The sequence below is a fragment of the Oncorhynchus mykiss genome, chromosome 17, assembly GCF_013265735.2.
Source record: "Oncorhynchus mykiss isolate Arlee chromosome 17, USDA_OmykA_1.1, whole genome shotgun sequence".
Classification (NCBI taxonomy): domain Eukaryota; kingdom Metazoa; phylum Chordata; class Actinopteri; order Salmoniformes; family Salmonidae; genus Oncorhynchus; species Oncorhynchus mykiss.
Window position 1 is genome coordinate 64,553,746 of NC_048581.1, and position 14,034 is coordinate 64,567,779.

The following is a 14,034-nucleotide window of genomic DNA, read 5'->3' on the forward strand; positions in this document are numbered from 1 at the left end:
TAGACATTTTCTTTAGCTGCTGAGTTCTCCATTCCCCTCTCCATGTAATCTCTGGTCTGACATGACTGGATAGGTGAAAGCTATGTAGTATAACCCTTGCTTGACCTATCCAGTAGTGAAAGATCAGGGATTACTGAGCCCTGGGCCTGTCTGGGTTAGGGTTTCCATCTCTATCCTGGTTTCTCAGTGGACTGCTGTTGTCCAATCAAAGTACTTTTTTATTTTTATTCACTGTGCCACAATATCCATTGGTTTAGTTACAGCCCAACGCTGACTAATCAGAGAAGGCCACACTGGAGACTTGGAGGGAGGATATGTAAGCGTGTTAGATTGTTCTCCCTTAGGTCCTGTGCCCACTCACCCCCATAGCGCTGTGCCGACACTGACAAAGTGCTTTTTAAACTCTCAAACACAATATGTTTTAAAGAAGGTTTTACGGTTGTTATTTTAAATGTTAACTTGGTTGAATTAATGCTGTTGTATTTCCACCTACTCCGAAGTTAAGCTCTGGCCCTGTGTCTTCACTATAACACATACACAAAGCTTGTTTTGTTATTGAATATAGAACTGTCCAGTCGTGCTTTGAGATCAATTGTTTTGATTTTATTATAAAGCAAATAGGCAGAATAATTGGCATGGGACAAATAACAATCAGCGCACACCCAACACATTTTTACATGATATTCAATATAACAGTGCATTCATAGTACAAGGAACAGAGTTGAAGATCACTTTGGAGTAGCAGTGTGTTATTGTGCTTTAGACAGAGAGATTGCTCTGAGCTGTAAATGGTTAATTATGTCGTGAGAGGGGGTCGTGGAAGCAGGTCTTAGATCAGCCCTAAGAGAGCCTGTTTGTTTGCTGTGTGCTGGTACTACCAGTGTGTGGTTGTGATGGAGCACACGCTCAGGGGGGTTGGTGTTTCCTCACCCTAGACCCTCTACCATTGGTTTGTGGTTCTGAGATTTTGGCTGCATCTGTGCTGGGCATGACACAAGCATAAACCATACACCCATGCCAACACACACACTACCCTGGCATGGCCAGAGCATCCTTTCAATGTTCAACCCTTTGTGCCAGGCATCCACAAGCCTTTTTAATTGAATCGAGAGTTGTTTTTTTGAGAGCCCCTAAAATGAATGTTTTTTTTTTTTTTTGTTGTTTTGTTTCAATTCTCTATTCAGATTTTTTGTAATGTTTGTTTTTTAAGAAAATAAATAAAATGTATCTTGATTTTAAAAAGAAAAGTCGACCCTATCCATCTGTTTTTCTGCTGGGTTTAGGCAGACTGGGGGAGCAGACCCAGTAACTCCTTTCTGTTCCACTCTTCTCCTTTTCTCTCATTCTATCGCTCATCTCACGCGCTCTCCCTCTCCTGCACTCAGCTCATACTTACTCCTTCCCTCTCTCACACACACACACACACACACACGGCGTATTCACCTCAGACAGAAGAAGTCAGGATGTTGATGTAGTCAACAGTGATGCCGGCTTATGTTTTTCTCTATACCTCTCCTCTACAACCAATACACACTAGCTGCATTTCCCCTATTCTGCCCTTCACAGATCTGATAGGACTGGATAGGTGAGAGCAATAGAGCACCACAGGGTGCCATAATACCCATTAAACCTAGCGGTCAAACGGAAATGGTTCTAATTGTTTCTCCACCATACATTTTTAGAAACACTTAAAATAAGGGCTGTGTTTTGTTTAGGCTTACACTGGTGATGTTTTGACAACTGTGTAAATATCTCAGACAAGGTGACTTATTAATTATATTTGGCTCTATTTACTGTGATTCGAAAATGCTAATTAGCATCAAAGTAGACATTAGCAAGACTACAAATCTCTGCAAGCTCCTGCATGTCATCTCAAGCTGACATCTTTGCTAACCGGTAAATTGTCAACGTAAAACTTGCACAAGACGGTTCACAGAATTGTCCATTTAAAGAAATGTAGCCAATTTATTCGTTAACCCAGAGATTCTTACCGTTTGCCTCGATTCAGGGGTCTTATCCAGATCATCATGGCGTTTGTAGTTCTTTATGATATCCACATTAGCAGCTAATTAGCATTCTATTTTAGGTGGGTAAATACAGGCCAATATATTAAGTCACATTGTCCTAGAGAGATTCACACCGTTATCGAAACGGCACGCCAGGGTAAGCCTACACCAAACACAGTCCTTATTTTATTGGAAGTGTTTCTAAAGTCCACTGAGAAATGAATGGTGGAAAAAACGATTGGAACCATTTCCTTTTTTGACCGCTAGGTATTATGACTCATACTGTGGTACTCTATATGAAGGAATCTAGGTCAAACCACTGCTTATGCCTTTCCGGTTGTTTTAGATCTGCAAATAGGAGTGTACATGGGCAGAAGTGAAAGAGAAGGCATGAAATGAGTGCAAGAGAATGTTTGTTACTCCTCCCTGGGTTGAAAACATTTTTGAGCCAAACCTATGGTATTGTAAAGCATTCTTGGTCTGTGGGTTCATTATTGTTTTCGCTGAGAATAAAAGCTACTAGTAATTAAAACAAGTTTGGGTGCTTAAAGATTGACTCGGTTTCTTATTGCCTTATATTCCCTTGGTACTACTAAACTAGAGGCTCTCGGTATGGTGTGATACATGGGGATTGGAGGGATGTTAGTGTGAATACTAAACCTGTAGATCTGAAATGATTCCACCCGGCCTACAGGAGTGCCTAGGGCGTTGGGGCTAGTGGTCGCTTTGGAATTCAGCAAATGAGTGCTCTGCCTCGGATGTTGACCAACTGAAGCCATAGATCTAACATAGTATTAGAGGATGACATGGAGGGGATGTCATCAAAGAAAATAATGAAATAGAAGACCTAGCTGACTGAGATCAAAGCTGTTATTATACCAAGGGACCACTGTATGTATAGATTTTTTGGCCTATCTGTCAGACCCAATGATGTTCTGACCGGTATCAAATCGCTCAAGACTGCAAGTATGTGCCCTAGAAGATGTTTCAGCAGACCCAAACCAAACTTTGGTTCTGGTGCACTTTCCCTGGTACCCTCCTGACGGCAGTGGACAAGTGTTTTACATGCCTAACTCCAAACTGGCCCCTATAGGTCCAAGCACTTCTGTAGATCAAAGATGGGTATTAGCACATTTTTATGACAAAAATCAAACGTTATTGATTACCAAATTGCCTATTCAAGCCTTGGCTCCACATGGGCCTTAGGGTTAGGAGTTCATTTGGATTGGTCACCTTAGTATAGGGCTTGTATCATGTTCCTGAATGACACAATGCTTGTACTGTGTGGGGTTTCTGTGTCCAGCCAGTAGGGGATCCCACACAGGGCTATAAGGTCCATACTTTTAGGCTTCTTTTCTGCTAGTTAATCAAATGATTCATGTCACTGGTTGGCCAGAGAACTCTCTTACATGGTAAGAGGTTTGAATCAGGGGAAGGATTGAAACCAGTAGTGCTGTGTACCTCCAGGCCCAGATTTGAATCCCCCTGTTTAACATGAACACATGACCATGATAAACAATGGATTTGCTATTTCTTTCCCATCCTTTCTTCAATATCCCTGCATTTATATTGCTTTTCATTTGTTTTTTTCTATGTATCTTAAATTGTACTGGCAATGTAAATGTAAGCAAAATTGTGATTCTTACAGGTGATTGCGCCGAGAAGCTTTTGTTAGTGTTGTGGAATGGGAACGCTGAACTGTTGAATATTTTGCATGTTGTGGAAAAGTGAGTAGCGACGATGATGGTAATGATGACGAAGGCAATATTGTGGTCTTAAAGTATTAACGACAACAATGATGTTGATGACATTTTGGTTTCCCGGCTTCTAATAAAGGCAACCTACTTTTTATACGGATTTAACTAGTTGTTTTGTGATGTCGAGCTCTGTGTTTCATGTGCGAGTAGGGTTGCACAGCTACCAAGTATTTTAACAAAGTTACCAGAACATTTAGTAATTTTGGTAATTAACATGTCATCTATGGCAATCTTGGGTAACTTTGGTAATTTATACTTCAATAACTTTTAAATGTATTCATATATAGTATAAATGTTCTATCTGTGTCCATATTGTTCATGAGTTTCTAGTGGATAGACCATATGGTTAAAGAGAAAATAGCCTAATTAATTAAAAAAGCATTAAGCAACAATGGCATTTTCAATTAACTCTGTTTTGGTGCCAACACATTAACAAAGACATATTGACATAGTAAAATAAATAAAAGTTTGTAAAAAAAAAAAGCTGTCATACATTTTATTTTATTTTACATAATCATTTGATATACAGTTGAAGTCGGAAGTTTACATACACTTAGGTTGGAGTCATTAAAACCCGTTTTCCAACCACTCCACAAATTTCTTGTTAATAAACTATAGTTTTGAAGTCGGTTAGGGCATCTACTTTGTGCATGACACAAATATTGTTTACAGACAGATTATTTCATTTATTATTCACTGTATCACAATTCTAGTGGATCAGAAGTACATACACTAAGTTGACTGTGCCTTTAAACAGCTTGGAAAATTCCAGAAAATTATGCCATGCCTTTCGAAGCATCTGATAGGCTAATTGACATCATTTGAGTCAATTGGAGGTGTACCTGTGGATGTATTTCAAGGCCTACCTTCAAACTCAGTGCCTCTTTGCTTGACATCATGGGAAAATCAAAAGAAACCTGCCAAGACCTCAGAAAAAAATTTGTAGACCTCCACAAGTCTGGCTCATCCTTGAGAGCAATTTCCAAAAGCCTGAAGGTACCACGTTCATCTGTACAAACAATAGTACGCAAGTATAAACACCATGGGACCACGCAGCCGTCATACCGCTCAGGATGGAGACGCGTTCTGTCTCCTAGAGATTATCGTACTTTGGTGCAAATCAATCCCAGAACAACAGCAAAGGACCTTGTGAAGATGCTGGAGGAAACAGGTACAAAAATATCTATATCCACAGTAAAACGAGTCATATATCGACATAACCTGAATGGACGCTCAACAAGGAAGAAGCCACTGCTCCAAAACCGCCATTAAAAAAAGACAGACTATGGTTTGGAACTGCACATGGGGACAAATAACGTACTTTTTGGAGAAATTTCCTCTTGTCTGATGAAACAAAAATAGAACTGTTTGACCATAATGACCATCGTTATGTTTGGAGGAAAAAGGGAGAGGCTTGCAAGCCGAAGAACACCATCCGAACTGTGAAGCACGGGGGTGGCAGCATCATGTTGTGGGTGTGCTTTGCTGCAAGAGGGATTAGTGCACTTCACAAAATAGATGGCAGCATGAGAAAGGAAAATCATGTGGATATATTGAAGCAACATCTCAAAACATCAGTCAGGAAGTTAAAACTTGGTCGCAAACGGGTCTTCCAAATGGACAATGACCCAACCATACTTCCAAAGTTATGGCAAAATGAGAAGACCAGCCACACAGAGGGCCAGAGATAATTACAGATAACTGAGATAATCTGAAGTAACCAAAAGGGCCACTTGTGAATAATTACATAAAATCCTTGAAAGTTAACAACATTCTGGTAGTGTACTGGTAAACTTCGAAAGTGACCCTCCCTTTAAAACCCTATGTGAGGCTCATTCCAAGAGCCTTTTTCTCCAAGGGCCCAATGTGTGCACTACTCACTGTTAGCCACACAGTGGCACTGTTTTCATGCAGTCCAGGGCTGTATCACAATAGTCTAGTCTAGCGGCCTCATCTCCTTTGTTTACCTTAGTCACATCAATAGCCTAGGCCTAGTCATAAAAAGGTATAGGTACTAAAGTCTCAGTCAGTCCACTATAGGTCTACAGAACATTAGTATGTTCCCATAGCTCTGCAGTGAGTTTGCTTTAAAAAAACGAAGTTTAGTAGTCTAGATAGGTGGACACTTTGTTGAATTATTTTTATAATCAATAATTATCCTATCATGGCCCATAATTAACATCGAACGTTTTCCTCATATTGATATAGAACGGGTTATAGCTACCTAATTTTCTTTGTCCAATCCCACTGCAGTAGAGTCAGGCAGTTACATTTTAATCTGGCTCCGCTACTAAACAGGGAAGCATCTCCAAGTGCGCGCACAGGCTCCGCAGAATGAAGCCACTGGTTCCACAACAAGGGTTCAACAGGTACAGTAACTTTAAACGCACCTCTCATTTTGTACAGAAGTGATCGAGAAGAGTTTTATGTGGTAAATTATATATTTTTTTTTCTCCAGGGTTGTATACACTGTGCTTTAGTCAGCCTAGAACAGTCTATTGTCATTTTACTTGGTTCTTTAATTAGTTTTGATGTATTGTTTGCGAGCTTGGTTTAATTAGGCTATGTGCGTTTAATGCATTAGCCTTTTTAAAGTATTGACATCACGATTTGGCCTACCATTTCCGGAATGAGCTCTTAACCTGTCTGTGAACGAGGAACTACAAACACGTGTTTTAAAACAACTTCGTAAGCACAAAAAGTAGGCTACTTTTCAAACATCAATGTGAGAATTGTGCTCATTTTACATGTAATCTACAGAAAGTAGGCTTTGACTACACTAATATCAAAGACATTAAAGACAGTACAGTATGAATATAGGCTAACACTGCTTCTCCAATATAAATAGCCGAGCACCCTTATAGGCGACGTTGGCTACCCAAACTCATGCGTAGATACACGTAATCGGGTCTAAAAGCCCATTTATGCTGGATCCTAAAATGCTTGATATGAAGGGTGTGACGCAATTTCAGGGGATCAGAAGCATGCAGAGGCCGCATTGAACTGGGTGCCACATTGAAAGTCACCCTGTAAAATACAACTTGAGCAAAAGTCTAAAAGTATTTGATTTTAAATATACTTAAAATATCAAAAGTAAATGTAATTTCAAAACTATACTTAAGTATGAAAAGTAAAAGTATAAATAATGTCAAATTCTTTATATTAGTCTAACCAGAAGTTTTTAAAATTTACGGATGATATTCAAGGGGCACACTCAAACTCAGACATAATTTACACATGAAGCATTTGTATTTAGGTATGATCAGGGTTGTTCTCTTGATAAGTGCATGAATTTAACAATTTTCCTGTCCCGTTAAGCATTCAAAATGTAAAGAGTACTTTTGGGTGTCAGGGAAAATGTATGGAGTAAAAAGTACATTATTTTCTTTAGGAATGTAGTGAAGTTAAAGTAGTCAAATATAAATAGTAAAGTACAGATATCCCCAAAAACGACTTAAGTAGTACTTTAAAGTGCTTTAACTTAAGTACATTACACCACTGGTCTTCAAATCAGAGGCATTCGTTTCATATAAAGTTGTTTTTGACAAAAATGAAAATGTGTCACTTTAAGAAGGTTATGGTAATAACATGTTCAACTACTTAAGACATTGGTTCGAATCTAGGTTGTGCCTTTAGATTTTGGAAGAATATTTCACTTCTCTCATTTGGCGTGTTTGAGTGACAAGTCGACTGGACAGAAGTGGACAAGTAAAGTCAGGGTGGAAGTACATGCACCAACAGCCAATCTTCTGCTGTTTCTAGGAAACCCAACTCTAACCAGGTTTCCGTCCAACCTTTTTATGCTAGTAAAGTACATGTTGGATAAAACATGTAATGACAGGCCTGATGGAAATGTCAACAAAATGTCAACAAAACTAAATATGCTAGACAAGGTGGGATCTTTTGTGTCGAGGTATGCTAGAAATATCGGTAGAAAACGCTTTTATGCGCAAATACTGATATAGTAACCATTATATGGAAGTAAACTTGGAGTCACGTGATGACATGTATGGTCCTCCCATTAAGTCAGGGAGGGAAAGCATGCAGTTTATTAGCCTACAGATTCAATTATGATAAACTTCACAGGGTGGTGATGTTGCAAAGTGAGCTTGATGCTGCTTTCCAATAAATATCAAGGGTCTTATTCTGTTGACGTGATAATCAATGCTTTGCTGCCATTTGACAAATAAAAAAAATCGCGCTCTTTTGTCCATAATAATCTCATCATGTAGGCTATATATATATATATATATATATATATATTATTTGCAGCATATGGGATATGCTCTGTTGTTTGCCATTACTTCATGCCCTTGTACCTTCCCCATTATTGTTTGTGATTGTGCAACATTGAATTGTAACGAATGTGATTGAGTCCACAAGGATTCTTACTGTATGGTAATTGTTTGCATGTTAGCATCACTTCAGCCTGCTGTGTATTTCTTAAATTCTCAACCTTTATTGCTTTTGTCAGTCAGCATGTAAAGAATAGAATTTAATTCAGTCACATGAAGTACAAAACACTCACTGTACAGAAAAGGATTAGGCTATACATGCACATAAATGACTGGGTAAACACTATGAAAAGGATTAGGCTATACATGCACATAAATGACTGGGTAAACACTATGAAAAGGATTAGGCTATACATGCACATAAATGACTGGGTAAACACTATGAAAAGGATTAGGCTATACATGCACATAAATGACTGGGTAAACACTATGAAAAGGATTAGGCTATACATGCACATAAATGACTGGGTAAACACTATGAAAAGGATTAGGCTATACATGCACATAAATGACTGGGTAAACACTATGAAAAGGATTAGGCTATACATGCACATAAATGACTGGGTAAACACTATGAAAAGGATTAGGCTATACATGCACATAAATGACTGGGTAAACACTATGAAAAGGATTAGGCTATACATGCACATAAATGACTGGGTAAACACTATGAAAAGGATTAGGCTATACATGCACATAAATGACTGGGTAAACACTATGAAAAGGATTAGGCTATACATGCACATAAATGACTGGGTAAACACTATGAAAAGGATTAGGCTATACATGCACATAAATGACTGGGTAAACACTATGAAAAGGATTAGGCTATACATGCACATAAATGACTGGGTAAACACTATGAAAAGGATTAGGCTATACATGCACATAAATGACTGGGTAAACACTATGAAAAGGATTAGGCTATACATGCACATAAATGACTGGGTAAACACTATGAAAAGGATTAGGCTATACATGCACATAAATGACTGGGTAAACACTATGAAAAGGATTAGGCTATACATGCACATAAATGACTGGGTAAACACTATGAAAAGGATTAGGCTATACATGCACATAAATGACTGGGTAAACACTATGAAAAGGATTAGGCTATACATGCACATAAATGACTGGGTAAACACTATGAAAAGGATTAGGCTATACATGCACATAAATGACTGGGTAAACACTATGAAAAGGATTAGGCTATACATGCACATAAATGACTGGGTAAACACTATGAAAAGGATTAGGCTATACATGCACATAAATGACTGGGTAAACACTATGAAAAGGATTAGGCTATACATGCACATAAATGACTGGGTAAACACTATGAAAAGGATTAGGCTATACATGCACATAAATGACTGGGTAAACACTATGAAAAGGATTAGGCTATACATGCACATAAATGACTGGGTAAACACTATGAAAAGGATTAGGCTATACACGCACATAAATGACTGGGTAAACACTATGAAAAGGATTAGGCTATACACGCACATAAATGACTGGGTAAACACTATGAAAAGGATTAGGCTATACACGCACATAAATGACTGGGTAAACACTATGAAAAGGATTAGGCTATACACGCACATAAATGACTGGGTAAACACTATGAAAAGGATTAGGCTATACATGCACATAAATGACTGGGTAAACACTATGAAAAGGATTAGGCTATACACGCACATAAATGACTGGGTAAACACTATGAAAAGGATTAGGCTATACATGCACATAAATGACTGGGTAAACACTATGAAAAGGATTAGGCTATACACGCACATAAATGACTGGGTAAACACTATGAAAAGGATTAGGCTATACATGCACATAAATGACTGGGTAAACACTATGAAAAGGATTAGGCTATACACGCACATAAATGACTGGGTAAACACTATGAAAAGGATTAGGCTATACATGCACATAAATGACTGGGTAAACACTATGAAAAGGATTAGGCTATACATGCACATAGATGACTGGGTAAACACTATGAAAAGGATTAGGCTATACATGCACATAAATGACTGGGTAAACACTATGAAAAGGATTAGGCTATACATGCACATAAATGACTGGGTAAACACTATGAAAAGGATTAGGCTATACATGCACATAAATGACTGGGTAAACACTATGAAAAGGATTAGGCTATACATGCACATAAATGACTGGGTAAACACTATGAAAAGGATTAGGCTATACATGCACATAAATGACTGGGTAAACACTATGAAAAGGATTAGGCTATACATGCACATAAATGACTGGGTAAACACTATGAAAAGGATTAGGCTATACATGCACATAAATGACTGGGTAAACACTATGAAAAGGATTAGGCTATACATGCACATAAATGACTGGGTAAACACTATGAAAAGGATTAGGCTATACATGCACATAAATGACTGGGTAAACACTATGAAAAGGATTAGGCTATACATGCACATAGATTACTGGGTAAACACTATGAAAAGGATTAGGCTATACATGCACATAAATGACTGGGTAAACACTATGAAAAGGATTAGGCTATACATGCACATAAATGACTGGGTAAACACTATGAAAAGGATTAGGCTATACATGCACATAGATTACTGGGTAAACACTATGAAAAGGATTAGGCTATACATGCACATAAATGACTGGGTAAACACTATGAAAAGGATTAGGCTATACATGCACATAAATGACTGGGTAAACACTATGAAAAGGATTAGGCTATACATGCACATAAATGACTGGGTAAACACTATGAAAAGGATTAGGCTATACATGCACATAAATGACTGGGTAAACACTATGAAAAGGATTAGGCTATACATGCACATAAATTACTGGGTAAACACTATGAAAAGGATTAGGCTATACACGCACATAAATGACTGGGTAAACACTATGAAAAGGATTAGGCTATACATGCACATAAATGACTGGGTAAACACTATGAAAAGGATTAGGCTATACACGCACATAAATGACTGGGTAAACACTATGAAAAGGATTAGGCTATACATGCACATAGATGACTGGGTAAACACTATGAAAAGGATTAGGCTATACACGCACATAAATGACTGGGTAAACACTATGAAAAGGATTAGGCTATACACGCACATAAATGACTGGGTAAACACTATGAAAAAGATTAGGCTATACATGCACATAGATGACTGGGTAAACACTATGAAAAGGATTAGGCTATACATGCACATAAATGACTGGGTAAACACTATGAAAAGGATTAGGCTATACATGCACATAAATGACTGGGTAAACACTATGAAAAGGATTAGGCTATACATGCACATAAATGACTGGGTAAACACTATGAAAAGGATTAGGCTATACATGCACATAAATGACTGGGTAAACACTATGAAAAGGATTAGGCTATACATGCACATAAATGACTGGGTAAACACTATGAAAAGGATTAGGCTATACATGCACATAAATGACTGGGTAAACACTATGAAAAGGATTAGGCTATACATGCACATAAATGACTGGGTAAACACTATGAAAAGGATTAGGCTATACATGCACATAAATGACTGGGTAAACACTATGAAAAGGATTAGGCTATACACGCACATAAATGACTGGGTAAACACTATGAAAAGGATTAGGCTATACACGCACATAAATGACTGGGTAAACACTATGAAAAGGATTAGGCTATACATGCACATAAATTACTGGGTAAACACTATGAAAAGGATTAGGCTATACACGCACATAAATGACTGGGTAAACACTATGAAAAGGATTAGGCTATACACGCACATAAATGACTGGGTAAACACTATGAAAAGGATTAGGCTATACATGCACATAAATTACTGGGTAAACACTATGAAAAGGATTAGGCTATACACGCACATAAATGACTGGGTAAACACTATGAAAAGGATTAGGCTATACACGCACATAAATGACTGGGTAAACACTATGAAAAGGATTAGGCTATACACGCACATAAATGACTGGGTAAACACTATGAAAAGGATTAGGCTATACATGCACATAAATTACTGGGTAAACACTATGAAAAGGATTAGGCTATACACGCACATAAATGACTGGGTAAACACTATGAAAAGGATTAGGCTATACACGCACATAAATGACTGGGTAAACACTATGAAAAGGATTAGGCTATACACGCACATAAATGACTGGGTAAACACTATGAAAAGGATTAGGCTATACACGCACATAAATGACTGGGTAAACACTATGAAAAGGATTAGGCTATACATGCACATAAATGACTGGGTAAACACTATGAAAAGGATTAGGCTATACACGCACATAAATGACTGGGTAAACACTATGAAAAGGATTAGGCTATACATGCACATAAATGACTGGGTAAACACTATGAAAAGGATTAGGCTATACACGCACATAAATGACTGGGTAAACACTATGAAAAGGATTAGGCTATACACGCACATAAATGACTGGGTAAACACTATGAAAAGGATTAGGCTATACACGCACATAAATGACTGGGTAAACACTATGAAAAGGATTAGGCTATACACGCACATAAATGACTGGGTAAACACTATGAAAAGGATTAGGCTATACACGCACATAAATGACTGGGTAAACACTATGAAAAGGATTAGGCTATACACGCACATAAATGACTGGGTAAACACTATGAAAAGGATTAGGCTATACACGCACATAAATGACTGGGTAAACACTATGAAAAGGATTAGGCTATACACGCACATAAATGACTGGGTAAACACTATGAAAAGGATTAGGCTATACACGCACATAAATGACTGGGTAAACACTATGAAAAGGATTAGGCTATACATGCACATAAATGACTGGGTAAACACTATGAAAAGGATTAGGCTATACACGCACATAAATGACTGGGTAAACACTATGAAAAGGATTAGGCTATACATGCACATAAATGACTGGGTAAACACTATGAAAAGGATTAGGCTATACATGCACATAAATGACTGGGTAAACACTATGAAAAGGATTAGGCTATACACGCACATAAATGACTGGGTAAACACTATGAAAAGGATTAGGCTATACATGCACATAAATGACTGGGTAAACACTATGAAAAGGATTAGGCTATACATGCACATAAATGACTGGGTAAACACTATGAAAAGGATTAGGCTATACATGCACATAAATGACTGGGTAAACACTATGAAAAGGATTAGGCTATACATGCACATAAATGACTGGGTAAACACTATGAAAAGGATTAGGCTATACATGCACATAAATGACTGGGTAAACACTATGAAAAGGATTAGGCTATACATGCACATAAATGACTGGGTAAACACTATGAAAAGGATTAGGCTATACATGCACATAAATGACTGGGTAAACACTATGAAAAGGATTAGGCTATACATGCACATAAATGACTGGGTAAACACTATGAAAAGGATTAGGCTATACATGCACATAAATGACTGGGTAAACACTATGAAAAGGATTAGGCTATACATGCACATAAATGACTGGGTAAACACTATGAAAAGGATTAGGCTATACATGCACATAAATGACTGGGTAAACACTATGAAAAGGATTAGGCTATACATGCACATAAATGACTGGGTAAACACTATGAAAAGGATTAGGCTATACATGCACATAAATTACTGGGTAAACACTATGAAAAGGATTAGGCTATACATGCACATAAATGACTGGGTAAACACTATGAAAAGGATTAGGCTATACATGCACATAAATTACTGGGTAAACACTATGAAAAGGATTAGGCTATACATGCACATAAATGACTGGGTAAACACTATGAAAAGGATTAGGCTATACATGCACATAAATTACTGGGTAAACACTATGAAAAGGATTAGGCTATACATGCACATAAATGACTGGGTAAACACTATGAAAAGGATTAGGCTATACATGCAC